The sequence below is a fragment of the Apteryx mantelli genome, chromosome 5 (assembly GCF_036417845.1).
Source record: "Apteryx mantelli isolate bAptMan1 chromosome 5, bAptMan1.hap1, whole genome shotgun sequence".
NCBI lineage: Eukaryota > Metazoa > Chordata > Aves > Apterygiformes > Apterygidae > Apteryx > Apteryx mantelli.
Genome location: NC_089982.1, coordinates 69,598,354 through 69,616,101, shown reverse-complemented (window position 1 = coordinate 69,616,101; position 17,748 = coordinate 69,598,354). Strand labels below are relative to the sequence as shown.

Below are 17,748 nucleotides of genomic sequence, written 5' to 3'. Positions count from 1 at the left end.
TAACGTGGGTGACATGTCAGGAGTTATGCACAGGAGACTGTAGAAATAATGTTTTTTTCTGGTATCTTGTTTTTCTTTTATTCTTCTGATGAATCAGGTTAGATCTGCCTCTCAAAGATTTGCAAACACTTGAATCCAAACACATCTGAATTTTGGGGAAGCCCAAACTCAGATGTGACTCCAGAACTCTGTGATGTGAGCTGCTCTCATCATGTTATGATTACTGTTTTTTTCATCCTTTCTGTATATCATGAAGTAGGTCATATGTGCTGTGGCCAGTTAATTTTCTTGTAGCAAAAAAAGTGTGCAAACAATATCAATATAAACATGCTGGCCATATTTATGGGTCAAGTTTTTTACCTAATAAAAACTTTGAAAACTCATTCTGTTCTGATTGCTGCCAAAAATTCTCTAATCAAGTCCTTCATTTGTGCTACAGTTTCTGACCATATAAAAGAACATTTACAGCATTTGCTTTTCCAAAAGGATATGTTGGGGACTAAGTTAATGTTTGTGGACAACTTTGGTATTCTCAGGCAGCAGGTGGTTTAAACAGTGACATGTACTATTTATATATCTGTCTACATCTTAAGGAATTTTGCTGATTTTTATGTGCAGTTGTCCAGTGTTGTTCATTGACCTTTTTAGTATTCTGGTACCATAAGTGTAGCTGGAAAACAGCAATGCTTAGGATTATGATTGTAACAGCATAGACATGGTTTGGTACAGAGTATTAGAATATACTCCTTTTTCCATCAGGTGGGTAAATGGAGTATGTATGTTTCTGGTTAAGGAATGAATAAAACAGTGACCAGAACTGTATGGCTAAAGTGATGAAATTTTCCTAGATTTATGTTTCCTTGATTGTAAGGGAAAAAGTTGGTGCTATGCTTTTGTCTTGGCTTTTACTACATTCCTCTGTAGTCTAGACGAGAAATATGTCTTCTTCCAAGTACCAATATTTGGAAATTGGCCTAAAATGAAACTCCTTTATCAAATCCTTTGCACCACAACTCCCAGACAGGAAATACCAACATGGAAAACCTTGATCTGAAAACTTTGAAAGGCTTGACTAAATTCATACTTTGACTCTTTGGAAAGGACCCTTGAGGGCTGAAATGTATGTTCTGAGCATTTAAGACCAATAGCTCACAAAATGAAATTTGATTCCAGACAGGCTTCATTAATTGAGAGGAGTTATGATGATAAGCATTGGTTTACTTTTCTTTTTCCTAAGAATAAATTTTGCTAAAATTACAGTGTGCTCTATCTTAACTCTCTCAGTAAAGAGACTTCACATGACTGAAATTTTGGCTGTGTATAGTGATAATGAAACTGTAGTAAATAATTTCTCTGAATGCATGGAGCATTCTCATGACCTTCACACATCAGTCAGATCACATGAAAAAGGCAAGGCCCCAGATCAGAACAACTACTTGTATGCCTTCACTCAAGTTCCTGTGCAGCTTTGCAAGGTAGGCTTTTTTCAGCGAAATAAGACCTCCATTCATGGAAGCAAAGACCGCAGAGGAGGTTTTATTATTGTCGTCTACTATGCTCATGTTTCATCCACAGGCTTTCTTTGTAGGGAATTGCATTTTGAAATAAGTAAACCTTATACTTTACAGATTCAGAACAAAAATACTTTATGGTAATGATGTGCATTATTTCTCATATTTATTATTATTTTAGTTCATTATTCTGTATATTATTTGCATTTTGCATTACTACATTTTGCATTAAAGCATGACTATATTTTTGAAAAGCAGAAAAGAGCTTCTAATTTTTTTAAAAAATCTGTTTATTGTGAGCCAATTTTTTCTTCTGTAATTTGTCTCATCTGGTTTTCTGTTTCCATTTTCTTAGACTCTGCAATATCAAATTCTGAGAAACTGGTTATTTTTTTAATCAATTGCTCAAGGGATTATATATATGTTTGATGGATGTGACTTGTAGGAACCCAGAGGCGTCAACACTATTTGCAAGCAAGGATTAAAGAGAGAAACCAATTCAGATACATAGCTCTATCCTTTGGTATAAGACACTAGACAAATATTTCTATATTACCATTTGCTTCCTTAAACTTTTTTGTCATTCTGCTTGTGGATGGTTTTCATCAGTGATCGAAAACAGGCAATTAACTAAGTTTATACAGGTAAACCCAATACATTTCTACATTTCATGTCTATAATAAAGAATAACAGAATTTAACAAGTCTTTTGCCAGTCAATAAGTGAATTAGATTCTCTGCAGCACTGCAGGCGTGCTTGGTTCCAGACCTGAAGATACCTCGGTCTTTGTCCCACCATGTAAGAGCAGATTAGAAGCTACTATATTGTTCTCCTTCTCCCTACCACTGGGGAGCTGGGTCTAATTTAGAAGCTACCTCCACTATCTTGATGCTGTCAGGGAGCTTCCCTATGATGGGGAATTTTTGCTAGCCTGTCCTGAATAGATTCTTATTGTCTTGGAATCACCTGAATGACTTTTATTTGAATCTGTTCTGACTCCTGCCTTGACCAGGTCTTTCTGATTATGAATTAGCAAGGCAATAGATATGAAAGGGTGCAAAAAAGCTCATATTAAATGAAACATAAGCAGGCCTTTGACCTATCACTAACCTTAATTTGATTATTAATAAAGTAGTCATCATAAATTGCAAGAACTTTATTTTTTTTAAATGAAGTTTTGTGTTTTGGGATTAATGTTCCCAGTATAGTAGTCAGGAGTGTATTTGCAGAAATCTCACCCTAATAAGTTATTATCTCAATCAATACATTTGATTTAACTTTAGATATTGCAAAAAGCATCTTATATCTGGATAGTACAATTAGGTTGTTAGTCTAATTTATGTGGTTGCATTTTGCTTTCATCTATAACCACTGAAATGAGGACTAGAAATAAGGCAGTGACTTTTATAATATTTAAGCAATTTTTTAAGCAAGCAAAAAATTATTAGATACACTCTGTCCTTCATAATGCAGTTACTTTTTACCTGGTCTGATTTTGCAAAACTGATGCTTCTGTGTGAATTGTGATTTCCTTACGATTGATTGATGGATGGGTCAAAAGGTACAACTGTGACCAAAGCCAGAACCTAAGTTTCAAAGAAGGACTTTTCCTTGCACTCAGCTCAGGAAGTAGCAGCATACACTTCCCAGTGACCAAAGAGCAAAGGCCCTTTCTTTGTAGGAAACAGATTGTATGTTATATCAGAACTCTAAGGAAGTTTAGTGTATAAACCTAGGACCTTCACCTATTTAGAAATAAGATACTCATCCTATGCAGAAAAAACTTAACCATCACAGAAAATCACAGTAGAAACTGAGCTAAATATCTGTGTTAGGTATTACAGTATTTTTTCCAAGTGTTCTTCTTTCACCTCCCCAGGAAATGAGTCATGGAATACATACAAATTTTTACAGCTAGTAAAGTCAAACCCATTTCTTTTTTTTTTTTAAATAGGAAAACTTTAGAACTGTGTGGGTGTGAATCTTGATTATTTGTACTAATTTGGTGCTGTACTGGGAATAGAAGGAGCCTTTATAAAATGAGAAAGATACCCATTGGATGCTCACTGCACAAAGGTACTTCCTGGCTGAATGGGAGGATAGACTTGACAAATGTTTTTTATTTGGAAAATTTTTGCTCCCCAGAGTGACCAGAGAAAATGGGAACATGTTGTAGATGTGGTGGGGTGGGGTATATTGTATTCTGATTATTTCCTACTGTGCAGGACCCATAAAAGGCTCCAGGACCTAAATTGTAAGTACAAGTAACTGTGAGGCCCCTGATCTGAACATGAGTATGGAAAAGATGCTTAAATATGTAACAGTTTCTTCTTCCCAGCCCTAGGTCAAACATAGGAATAAATTGCAAGTTAAACTTCTTATATTTCAGCTTAGGTTTTCTGAAGTTCAGTCTTCACTAAAATGGAAAAGGAGGTATTCTGTAAGAACTTTTGTTCTACGTATTCATCTTTCTATATGTATCATGGACCTTTATAAAACTTTAGAGGTAGAGGCACACAGGAAGAGAAATGTTTCTTTTCAGGTAAATCAGGCAAGGGGAGATAGAAAGACATGATTCTTAAACCAGGATTCATTTGAAATTAGATTAAAAATATAGAAGAAAGTATAAGCAAGGAAAATTACAAAGTGTATAAATGAGGTGAAGATGTAGATATGAATTTGAAAAAGCACAATTCTATACTTCTGCAGCAGGGAAATAAAGCAAAGATCTACTCGAGCCTAGTTGACTAATCAAGAGAAGGTAGTTAGGGCATCCTAAAATGATCACAAGTTGACTAGTAATCGCAATGTGACTAGTATCATGTGTGGCTCCTCTTAACTGGCCACTCAAAGTGACCAGGTACCCTCTTACATCTGGATGGGTAGTTTGCGAGCGCTCTCGGCGGGTTGATGGAACAATGCTCAGTCTCATCGGTCTCTATGTCCACAGTGAACCCTCTTAAATGCCATACTGTTGTTTCCCCTTTTCCGTCAAGAAGTTAGCCTGTTTCATACTAACAAATGGTAGGAAAAGAGAATAATGTATTTCTTGTGACTATAGTGTTCTATAAGTACCTGTTGCTGGATTTACTGTACATTCCTCCAAGTCCCCTGACACAAACCAGCACCAGAGACAGAATACAGATCTAGACAAAGCAATGGTCCACAGGAAAAGCTGTTGTTTTCCTTGTTTCTGAGAATAGAAAATATAAAAGTACTGCCACTGCCCCTCTGGTTGTCACTGCATCTAAGACAACTTCAGTGGTTGTTACTGCTGCCATAGCAAACTTTAATTAGTATAAATTTACCAGAATTCTGATTAAATTCACTCACTCTTAGCCTTTCTTCTCATCTGTTCTAGTGACAGGTATAGCCTCTCTTGAGTATGGTCCAAAATCCACTTACATCAGAGGAAACAGTATCTAGGATTTCAGTGGATGTAGAATCAAGCACTTACACTGTCAAGCTGTGTTTTTCGTATATGCTTTGGTACATATGAAATTTTTTGTATTCTTTGTTGCTTCCCTGGCAAGACTTATCTATTTGGTTGTTGTCATTAGGTGGCTTTATGTAAGTGGCAAATACCTCTTAGGCACAGAAGCATCAGAAGAAAGTGCTCATGCAGCATGCTTTATCCTACTCTAAGTTTGGGTGAAATACGTAAGTCATAACACTTAGCAAAAATAATTGATAGTGAGATACAATTCCAAGGGTATTACACATCTAGCTGTTACTATAAATGGATGGACTATTGCAGGATGATTTATTGTGAATTAGGAGGGCAAGTTCTTGTATTGCTACCAGAAGCCAGACAACTAATTTCTAACATACTGCTCTGAACATTTACCACATAAAATATACTATCTTAGTTTTTCAAGGACAAATTTTAGCTTTCAGCTGGTACTGTAGAATAAGGGAGTAAAATATTTATAATTTATAGCAGGATTTTATATTTTTATGTAATGGTAATTTAATTCTAGATTAAACTCAATAAATATACAATACTTTTCTGTTGCATTCTGTTGCACTGAGATATTAACAATTAATTTTGAGATAATGTCCTACACAAAAGGAGAGATTGATTAAAGTGTTTTTATTAGTTCATGCAACAAGAGTGAATCTGTCTCTCTTTTTCTTTCTAGTATTTTTGACCTATTTCAAGAAATAATACATCAGAAAAATAGAGGAAGACATAATTCATGTAAAAGTTATTTAGATAAGACTGATGTCTGTTCATATAATAATAAAGTAATACCTTGCCTAATCTACTTATCAACACAGTGTTATCTGACACTTCAATAATAGATCTTATTTACCATGACCTTAGAGGTTAGCAATGACATTGCTTCTCTGAACATGACAGTCCTTACCATGCCTTTCTGAGTCTGTTTGAAATGTTTTCATTTACATAATAATGTAGGTGCAGTGGTTGCAGTATGTCAAAATGAAGCTTACTAGTCCTTAGGAGTCTGAAATCCTACCTGCCATCTAAAACAGAATGTGCCTGCTCTGCTCACCATGAAGAGCGTACCTACAGTACTCCAATTTTAGCCTTTTATGGCTGAGAAATGTTAGCTGTACCAAACATGGACACTGCAAAAAAAAGAACACTCTAGCTGTCTCAAAATCCATTGTTAATACAAACTTAAGAAATGCTTATTTAAATAAGTAAACATATTCGTTATTCTTTCTTGAAATAAAATTTTATATGATGAAAGACTCAGAAAAATCAAACAGCAAACCTGCATTTCAACATAAATGTCTATGGTCTTTTTGTCCCCCACAGATATGTGCCTAGAGCTTACTCTAAGAGCATATTTTTTCAAAGGCAGGTAAATCATAATCTAAAAGGACTGCGGAGACAGATTTTTAATAGTTGTATGGACACTGAATGATCAAAATACACATCTTTAGATATTTTCAAAGAGACATAAATCTGTTAAAATTGATAGACTTTGGTTGTCTAACCTGACTAAATGCTTTTGACATTCCTGCTAGATAATCACAGAATCACAGAATCGCTGAGGTTGGAAGGGACCCCTGGAGATCATCTAGTCCAACCCCCCTCCTCAAGCAGGGTCACCTAGAACACTTTGCACAGGATCGCATCCAGGCAGATTTTGAATATCTCCAGAGAAGGAGACTCCACAGCCTCTCTGGGCAACCTGTTCCAGTGCTCTGTTACCCTCACAGTGAAGAAGTTTTTCCTCATGTTCAGATGGAACTACCTGTGTTTCAGTTTGTGCCCGTTGCCTCGCGTCCTGTCGCTCGGCACCACTGAAAAGAGTCTGGCTCCATCCTCTCCACACCCTCCCTTCAGATACTTGTACACATTGATAAGATCTCCTCTCAGCCTTCTCTTTTCCAGGCTGAACAGGCCCAGCTCTCTCAGTCTTTCCTCATAAGAGAGATACTCCAGTCCCCTAATCGTCTTTGCAGCCCTTCGCTGGACTTGCTCCAGTAGTGCCACATCCCTCTTGTACTGGGGAGCCCAGAACTGGACGCAGTACTCCAGATGTGGCCTCACCAGGGCTGAGTAGAGGGGGAGAATCACCTCCCTCGACCTGCTGGCAACACTCTTCCTGATGCACCCCAGGATACCATTGGCCTTCTTGGCCACAAGGGCACACTGCTGCCTCATGCTTAACTTGGTGTCCACCAGCACTCCCAGGTCCTTCTCCGCAGAGCTGCTTTCCAGCAAGTCAACCCCCAGCCTGTACTGGTGCATGGGGTTATTCCTCCCTAGGTGCAGGACCCTGCACTTGCCTTTGTTGAACTTCATGAGGTTCCTCTCCGCCCACCTCTCCAGCCTGTCCAGATCTCTCTGAATGGCAGCACAGCCCTCTGGTTTATCGGCCACTCCTCCCAGTTCTGTATCGTCGGCAAACTTGCTGAGGGTGCACTCTGTAGCTATCCACATCTTTCAGCAGCTAAAATCACATTTGGAAATGTGACTTTTAGGCATGTGAGAGTATTGAAAACAGAACTTGGAATCCTAAATGATTTAGATTACACATATTTATTGATCATAAAGCATCTGGTAAGTCATGAGGTTTGTATATTTTAAGCTAATGCTTGAAAATTCTTAAGTTTTTTATTTAAGAAAAATACATTTTTTCCTGAAACATAGGCTTATTTATTTTTATTTTTACAAACTATTGAATTTCTAAAACATTTCAGAATTGTAAGCATATTTGGGGGAACGCTTTTAACAACAAACTATTTAGAACTCTTATCTACATTTTAAATTTCCTTTTTATCACTTTCATTTTCATTGTTTGTATAAACAATGCTGAGTTTCTCTCTTTGCATCTTGCTAAATACTCTCTTTAGTTCAGTTTATTAATCCTCTCTCTAAACTAGCCTCTCATACTAAGAAGGAGGATAATATCACTGCAATCTTCTGACAAAATAGTTGGTTCCTTGTGAAACAATTTTGAATATAATTCAACATTCCTCTACAAGTTTACAAAGCTTGGAATTCATTAATTTATCTTAACAAATGTTTTTGGTTATATTATTCATTTTCTTTTTTGGATAGCTGCTCAGTTTCCTTTAGTTTAGTACTTCTTTTTCTTAAAATCTCTCTTTTAACCACATATGTTTAAAACTCTCTTTTTTATACCTAGTGACTGAGTTACAGCTTTAAATTTTAGCTAAAATTGTTCTGTTCCTTTGATTTGGGATTTAGTTCTGAGTTAACCCTGTTATTTTTCATCCTATAATTATACCTTCTTATTCTCCTCTTATTGTAACACCTCTATGTTCAGAGAATTTAAAGCATTCATGATGTGAACACTTATCTTAAATAGAAGAGGTATGAGAAGCAAACAGGCTCATAAATGGGCTGTTCCCAATGACAAACACTTTATTCAGAACATGTGTTCTGGGGTTGAGAGAGTTGAAGCGTGTCATACTTTGCACCCATGTAGTATGTTGCTGTTTTCTAGAGGGTGAATTAGTGAGATGTAGCATAGGGCAGCTTCTGCTAGGGTAAAACCTTTTTCACTAGGAAAGTGTGGTTTAGGAGAAAAAAGTTACCATTCTAATCCACCATGGGGAAGATGTTTGCTTACCTGCAAAATCAGCTGCAAGATCTGATCCCCGCTCAGACAGTTTCTCAGGTGTCTAGTATGAGCCAACTTCATCTTCGCAATGAACAAATTTGCATTGCATCAGATCTGACATTACACACTTCTAGTTTTCATTCTTATTGAGGACTGCCTGGCAGGGACAGCTGTGTTCGTGGGGGTAAAGAAGGTATGGTGTATCTGGCTGATCCAACTATCTCCTGTCAAGTCCGGTGAATCAGTGTCTTGTTACTCTGTAGGGGAATCTCAGTGTCACCTACTACAGATGCTTGAGCAACGGTCCTAGGCTCTCTGTATCTGAAAGATGAATCAAGACAACTAAGACATCATGAACACTTTTCCCACCAAGGTACTCTTCTATCTCAAATGCTGTCCTTCATGCATAGATGTGAGTAGAAATGACGGTGGTGGAAACATCTGGAAATCAGGATGAATGAAGGAACTAGTGAATATTTGCAGCTACTTGTTTCTATATCTTCTTCTTGTATACATGATAGACAAAAGTTTAAAAATATAACAGAAGACATTAAATCAATCAGAAATACCTGGGTTTGTTTCCCTTTTCATCTCTAATACCTTAGTTTATCCCCACTTCATTTTCTTTTCCTGTAGACTGTCCAATTTTTTTTTTGTATTGAAAGACTATACCTCAGTGATGCATAGCTCTGAGGAGCAATATATGACCAAAAAGTCAACTGGTGGTATCCAGCTTTGATAGAGCTACATAAGCATTGGTTTGAAGGTACAGTGGCCTGAATTTCTTACAAAGCAATTACATTTATACTAAAGTGTAATTGGTTTCAGAGAATATATGCTCTTAGGGGGAAACAAATGCATTTTATTATGTTTCAAGGGGTTTATTGCAAAGTAAACTGGTTATAAATGGTATGAGCTAGGCTGTCCATGTAAATCAAAATAGTTGTATTGAATCAGTGGACCCATATCATTTGATACTTGTCAAGGAACTGGTTCTACAGTTCCACTTGTTAAAAGAAGCATTGGTCTGACTGATTATAATAGTTTTATACCATACGAAGTTACAGTTCTTGTTCACAGACAGCAAGACTGATTCCACAGGTTCAGCCCTGAAAAAGCTGCAGAATGTAGCTAGTTTTCAGACACAGCTGTCTTCCCTACTGCTTTATCTCGGCTGGAAGCAGAAACAGAGTTGTTGAAAAGTATTCAAAAGAAAATATTGTTTTTTTTGTCAAAAACAAAACATCTTATATATAACAAGTGTTGACTGTAATTCTGTGATGTGAGAAGGTCAAAACATCAGATTTCTTGATTCATTTTGAGTATGTTTTGCTCTGATAGTGTCATGTGTTGAATACTTTTGTCAAACAATCTTAGATTTATTTTTTTGATTTTTAGGCCGAGTCATATCAGCAAGTTTAATTGTACATCTTTCCTATTTTTTTCAGATTACCAAAATACTATAAAGTATTTTTACTCCAAGTAAAGATAAATGAGATTTTTTTATGAATTTTGCAAAAAATTTCCTCAAAATTTTTATGGTCTGAGGTAAGAGAATACGGAAATAACTGGCCTAGATGTATATATGTAATACACACACACACACACACTCAGACACACACACTTTGTATATATATTTTTCCCTCTTTTTCCCAGAAGCTGCTAGGATATTAGTTCAGTTGCAAGTGCATGGAGCTTTTCAAAGTTTTAAAGGCTTATAAGCACTTTAACAAAGCTTTGTCTTACATTTCCATCTTCATATTTCTAATGAAAGAGTTTTATTGTTTAAGTTTATCCTTTGCTATTTATGGAGGCAGTTAAGTAGAAACCTGTGCTTAATTCATTACAGGGATTGACTATAAGGAGGAAACAAAACTACTGTTGCTATATAAACCTGAAGGTTATGTGGGGATCCATACCAAAGAGTTGATGGTGAATTAAGTTAGTATCTGCCTATATTCATCTTAAAATTAATAAATTATTGTCATACTGAATTGCAGCCCATCTTGTCTCCTATCTCCTCCAAAACTCACATACATATAGCTTGAGAAAGCATTCTGTGTAGGTAAGCAGTTGCATGAAACTATCTTTTCATGATCCCTTGGTGATAAAAAAAGAGACAATTTAGAATAATACTATTTCACTGAAGTAGATAGAGCAGGTAAATTGACAGAAGCCCATAATGCTGAAGTATCAACACATGCTTTCATCTGTTGATGTTAAGAGAGAGGAGAAAGCTACCTTAAAATAACAGGGAAGCATTAAGCCTTCCAATCATCCCAAAACCACCTTGCCACAGTCTTTCCAGAATATATTGTGATTAGTGGGCAAAATAATGTGCTTGATTTTGAATACTAAATTTGCTATTTTCTCTGCTGAGCCTATTGATGAAAAACTGTGACTGGAGAAAAGTGAAACCAATTAGTTCCTACCAAAAGTAGAAAGATTACCAGCAGAACCTTTTTTAAACAGTAACTGAGAAGAAATCTCCATAAAAATGTGGTATTCAGTATTGATCTTAAAACTGGTGGACATTTTTGGAACAGGAACGGAATCAGTCTTATTTAGACAGGGATCCTAACCTGAGTTTTTTTCATCAGTTTTATATTACATTACTTCTAGAGATCCGAAGCCTCTGACTGAGTGGCTGAGTCAGTAGAATATTTTTCAGCTTATCTGTAACACTTTGGCACTTAGAACTTCATGCAGGCATCCCCAATTAAATAATGATTCTATGCACTAAGTGCAATAAGCTTAAACTCTTCATAAATGTCTTCAGATGGAGAATGATTAGGAAAATTTCAACCTACAGGAAGATTCTTTAGGAAAACTAAGAGTTATGTACTGAAAACAGAAGACTGAAGTGGAAGCACTGGTTTTAAAGTGAACCTAAATAGACATGAGGAGAGTAACTTGTCTGCTCCTTCCCTTGAGGATCATCAGAGCCCTGATCCACTTAGAGGATGAAAATCGCTTCTTCATTGTGGCTGACCCTTTTCATGAGTAGGTCAGTCAGCCATGGAGCTGAGCTCAGTAACTTTCCATGGATCATTAAGAATGGATAGAGTTGATAATGATTAGTTAAATTATTTCTGCTCTAAGTCTAATGATCTGTGAGGTGAAAAGTGTTCATGCTAAGAGGAGGAAAACTATATGGGGTGACTGGACTTCACAAAGAAAAAGACGTTGCTCTCTAGCAATTACATTGCTGAGGATCTTTAGATATATGACTAAGATAAACAGTCTCAGACAAAAATTCAAAGGAAAAAGTGTTATGTGAATTGACTGTTAGAAGCACAAGAAAATTGGAGTTTCTTTATGGTAGCATAGCCTTGATCCTAAAATTACTGAGAGAGCTCAGCAGTTAAAGAAATTGTAAAGATCAGCAAATTCTAGTTCCCTTGAAGATTGCTGTCTACAGGGAAACACTTAATCTTAGTATTAAATATCCGCTAGAGTACTGTTGCAAATCTGCTATGGACTGTCAGGGTTTGGATCTAGTTAGTAACAATGTTATTGAAGAGATTCAATGTCTCTCATATAGTGTCACTTGTAATATTCCTAAAGTTCCTGGATATGGGTTGGTGAAAAATGGTGGGAATGATGATAGTTCCTAGTTATTCCTAGGGGCAATTGCTGACACATTCATCATTAAAGAGCTGGCAAACTAGCAAACATTGATGATTTATATAAATTCTGAGGAAAATTATAGAATTATTTGTAAATAGCCATCTCCCCCACCAGATTTGGACTGAACAATCCAAAGTTGTTTCAGCTGAAATCAAACGGAAAGTCAAAAGTAGGCCTTAAATGGTGCTTCACAGTTTCTTAGGAATAAATTTGATACAGTAAGAAAATCAGTGAAGTCAGTTCATCTGAGGCATTGGGGCAAAAATTGAGTGAAAGACTTGGCGATTTTTATAATGTGAAGGTGTAAAAGCTTTCTCAAATCTGGATTCCAAAGAAAGGGAAAAAAAAAGAAAGTATGAGATGCAAACCTACTTGCATGAATAATACTCTTAGAAATGATGTTGATAATAAGCTGAAAGGCTGCAAAGAATGTGAAAGAAAAGGCTGATCAACAAAGAAATGTATGTTTTAGAGGTTTGGGGGTAAAGCGAAAAAATGCAAGAGTTCAATCTGAGCCCTTGCAAAGGTCTAACTTAAATTAAAACTATTATTAAGTGGTTCTTTGGCCATATGTATAAGAAAAGAACAAAGAAAGAAGAAAGGGCATATGAAATAGAAAGGAAAGGACAGATTTTACCAGAAAAAAAAAACTTTCTGGGATAAGAAAAGTGATGTTCTAGACAAAAGAAATGTAATAGAACTAAGCTATCTGGACTTTCATGGAACATTTGATATGGTGCTACACCAGAGATTCATAGTTAACTGAATAGTGTACTAGAGATTTAAAGCAAGTAAAAATCATTTTTGGGACTAATACTAATAATTAGTTTCAGTAATTACCTAGGCAGAAAGAGCATGATAATTCTGCTAAAATATGTTGTGACACTTTGTTGGGAATCACTACAGAACAGAATCTGTGTATCATACAAGATAAGCTGTATGTTTTTGAAGACTGGAACAACTGAAATAAATAAAACACAATATGAAATACAAATTAACTATTAATTTAGGCTTTGAGCTGACCTCTGATATTCCGCTTACTTCTGAAGGGTGTCTGGTTTCTGAACTCAAACTCTTAAACAAGACACTTAATTTTTTTGGGAATACTGCTGTTAGAAACTAAAGTGGAGAATGGGCTAGGAAATCATTAGTGGGATGTGATACAAGAGAAGAACCTTTGTACATTTGTAGGATTGGTAAGAATTGCCAACATGATATAAACCTGAGGAAGGCTAATATGGCTTGCACATACATCCCTTATGGATTAAATGATAATGTCATTGTACAGGGGCCCTACAGATAGAGAAAGATCTACTTTTAATATTTGCTCAGACATTATGTGAAGGTGAACATAGAAAGATTCTAGCAGTAGATTTTGTTGGGTATTCTTGAATTCTGTGAAAAGTGATCTTTGCGTTTGTTGCAATGACTTGGAAAGTAATTGTCTCACTACAGCTGAGACAGGTAAAATAATTTAATCTTGCATTCTTGCATTCTTATAACTAAACTCTTGCAATCTTTCATTCTTATAAGTAAAACTCAGTTATTCACCTCATTGTTTGTAAATATGTGGCTGTACTTTAATTGTACAATCATACACATTGTGTATATAGATATATATGTATCATTGTGTAGTCATGCACACAAAGTACTGAGAATGATAGAGGAGAACCTCTTCTTCAAAGACCAGACACCCGAGCTGAAATAGGTTATATTTATTCACAGTGTGGGTGCCAGACTCTCTGTCGTGCCACCTGAACCCTGACCTAGAATGACCAAACACTAGTCATGCAAGAAAGTCTTTTATCATTGCAGCTTCTTCAGTCCTTTGAACAAATGTTGCCAATTATGTCATTTAAATATGTTGGACATGGTGAATAATTGCCTGCTAAGTCTGGTCTTTAAGGTGAGAAATAGTCGTCTCTGAACTCAGAAGACAGAAAATGAGACTCCCAGTCCCAATCTCCTTTAATTTATAATGTTCTTTATTTTCCTCCTCCTGCCTCCAGAAGGGCTTTCAGCTACATTATCAGGACGTGCACACTTCTAGTAGTGAAAGGTCACTGATTAATTCACTCTACAACACAGTGCTTTGTGAACTTTTCAGATGTAAATTCTGTTGTTACGCTTGTTGGAGAACATGTAACTGGAAAACATAAGCCTGTTCCAACCTAAACCATCAATACAAAAGGACAAAAAAGAGGGATTCTTTCAAGAAGCATCACTAATTAGGTGAGTGAAATTAACCAGCAAAGGGCCTGATCTGGAAAGCTGCTTTGCTTGTAACATGTTGAAGAGCTTCTACTCACTGGTGCTTGGTGAATCATGTTTTTCTAAGTACAAGAAATGTAACTTGTGCTCTCAATCAGGATTATTTTGATTTTATGTAAGGAAAACAAAAAAAGAAAAAAGAAAAAAAAGAAAAAAATGTCCATGAGTGAAAAATAGCAAGTGCAAATGTACTCATTTCATAGGGGTTGACTTTAATTGGCTCATCTCTTTTTTTTTTGGCAGATTGGTACACCAGTGCTTTACATTTAAGGGGGCAATATATTGAAAACATATTTATTATGGTACTTGTTAAACTGTCATTTCTGGACAGATGCATGCCAGGCTTTTGTGTGGGTCATACCCCATTAGATCCAAGAGCTTTTAAGCTTTCCTAGGCCTATGTACTTTCTCTTTTCTGACCTCTTCATCATATTTTTGGGTACAGACTCTCACCTTAAAGCCAGGGCAGGGACATTTTAATTTCCAGTAAATCTATCAAAAGGTCTGTGCTAGATGCAGCATGTAATATTCATATTTCAAAAATGGCAACTAAATTGTTTTTTTTCCTTACATAGCACAGGAAATAAACAGAATCTAAATAAAATAATAAAACACCACTATGTAATTTCCTTCCTCAGTTTCCTCATTTCTCAAAGGGTTCTTCAGCATTTGGATCAATGTCATTTCACAGTTCCAAATCTGATTTCCTGAATCACAGCTTCCCTATCACTCTGCTTCTCTCTGTTTCCTTTCTGAATGGGCTTTGTATTTGCGAGTCCTACTGTATCTTTAAATGTTAGCACTGACTCCTCATTTCTTTGATATGGCTTCCTCCAAACCAAGTCTTCTACAAAGAAAGTGGCCAGACTTTTAACAGTATTTAGATTACAAATGAGATAAGAAAATAGAAAGCTATATATTTTTTTAAATTTGACTTTCAGTCCTTTGTTCTCCTCAGTTGAGGTTTAGACACGTGATGATTGTCTTATATATCTATTTGTCTATAACAAATAAATAGACATACAAACACTGTTCTCATCTAACTTAAGTTAAGGACACTAAGTGGGACTAAGAATACAGAGAGATAATCATAACTGTACCAGCAATCCCCTGGAATTGGAATTCATTCTTTGAATTGTACAGTTTTACCAATCTGACACACAGCAACTCTTCTGCTTTTCTGTGCTATGTAGGACAAGACTTAAACTCATGTGGGAAGTTTTCTCCTAGATTCCTATGAAAAGTGCTTATAAGAACACTTTCTAATGATCAGACTCTGTCCTGTCATGCATTTGTGGCAAGCATGGTTCCACTTAGAATAGATGAAATTATAAAGGGTAAATTTGTCTTATCATACGTATGAGTAGCCAGAAGAAAGGGGCTTGGATCCTTGGAACTTTCTTGTATAATGCAACATGCAAATACATTCTAATTCTGTCAAGTAGAGTTTTGAAAATTAGCTAGATTAATCAGAAGTTAGGTTTAAGGCAGCTAGTTCAATGTTTTAACTCATCATGATAACATAATTTATAACTTTGTTTATGAACTATTTTCTCTGTTAAAATTCGTGAATTTTAGAGGGGAAGAGAGATGTGATATAGGATGAAAGCAAGAATTTCAGAACAGCACAGCACCAGAAGACATTAGATGTTATTGAACCAAAGTGGTGGGACCTGATAAGGAAAGATGGGCGTCAAAGGCAGCTGCAACACTAGTAACTTTGGTGCGATGTTCCAAACAAATCAGCACAACTTAACCACACTTATGCCATGGGACATTGAGGTTTGGGTGAACTTTTGACTTCTAGGAATAGACAAAGATTGGGAAAAGAAGGTGGTGCTTATTTTTAGAATAGGATATTATTCCGTATGTTAAATTATTACATCTAAAATCTCTGAAATTAGAAGTACTTTCCAGTTTATAAAACATGTAACTAAGTAATCTGCATGTGAGTATGCGGGAATCCCACACCTCTGTTTTCATTCTCTTAACCAGCTTCCTCAGTTCTCTCTTCCAGGAACCTATACTTCAGATATTACACTATTATGTTCTGTTGACTTCAAAATATGTTTTTAAAAACCACAATGTAATATCCAGCACCTGCAAAATATTGTGAAGTATTAGGAACAGTTGTAATGAAAACTGACTGCAAGCATCATAACAACAGGTGACATTATTCATAACCTAGAGTTATAACAAGGTTATGATGTAAACTCAGTGATCATAGATGAAATAAGCAAGCTACAAATGTGAAAATATCCTCAACTTTAGAAGTAATACAACCAAATATAATAAATCTTGCCTGCAAATGTAATAAGGCTCTTAACTGAAATGTAATAAAATCTATCAACAGCTGCAATGTATATGGAACATATTATATAGCTTTACTATGAATTATACCTCCTGCTGTTTATGGACTTCACAATGTCATGCTTTTTCTTCTTCCAGAAAATCAAGTGCTTTGGGACTAAGTGTTTTCCAATTTATATTAAGTATGACAGTGCATTAATACAAAAATGTTGAGGGTGAAAATGAAATTTTGAATCCAGATGTGCTTCTTTGTCATCCCACTAGCATAAGAGAAAGGATGTGGTCTACCACATGTGGCTCAAACACTTCCTCAGCTAGACAAGGTAGGAACCAAAGTGGATGTTCAGGGTAACTAATCTGTTCCTCTGCTGCTTGCAGTATAAATCCTTACACAAAGAAAGAAGGAATTTTGACGAGTGACACGGCAGGGGGAATGTTCGATTGGCCTGATTTTTATATGTCTCTCTTTCTTGGCTTCTGAAATTTCATCTGAGGATAATATATATCATTTGCTAGCAAGTGCCAGTTGTTGCTTCTTTACTGAAGCACTATCACAACAAATGAACATGAAGGACTGATATGATGCGACTGATTTGTTGCCATCTGTTTGTGATAATGTTATAAACCTCTACAGTTTTTGAAAAGACAAACATGCAATGCTGTAACTTAGGAGGATCCTAGAGGGTTCTGTGTTAAAATATCCAAAGGAAGGTTTGGGTGGTTTCTCTGTGTGTGAAGGTCACCTGATCTCCAATAGTGTTAAATCCTTTGCTCTCAAGGACTTACTTCTGGAAGTCATGACAATTTTATACTGGCCTGTTCTAGACACAAACACATCCATTTAGAATGCAATGCACACAGATAAAGCTATATTCAAGAGGTGTTTATATGGTGCATGCCCAGCCATGTCACTCACTCTGATTTCTTGCGCTGTCCTTTCATTTTAGAGAATATAAATG

The 17,748-nt window shown here is 36.1% G+C and overlaps 1 long non-coding RNA gene across 12 annotated transcripts in view; it reads left to right on the top strand.

Moving 5' to 3' along the window:
- Positions 1–7,321: 7,321 nt before the first annotated feature.
- The window catches only part of LOC106498726 (uncharacterized), a 98,433-nt gene continuing 88,006 nt past the window's right edge, over positions 7,322–17,748 (top strand). For 6 of the 12 annotated variants that reach the window (XR_010884460.1, XR_010884461.1, XR_010884462.1 and 3 more), the window contains exons 1-4: positions 7,322–7,551; positions 8,842–8,951; positions 14,316–14,440; positions 17,054–17,112. This is a non-coding gene — a long non-coding RNA (uncharacterized lncRNA). Of the gene's footprint in view, positions 7,552–8,841; positions 8,952–14,296; positions 14,441–17,053; positions 17,113–17,748 lie in introns of all 12 variants that reach the window. The other 6 variants (XR_010884458.1, XR_001295030.2, XR_001295033.2 and 3 more) reach the window with 6 other exon arrangements.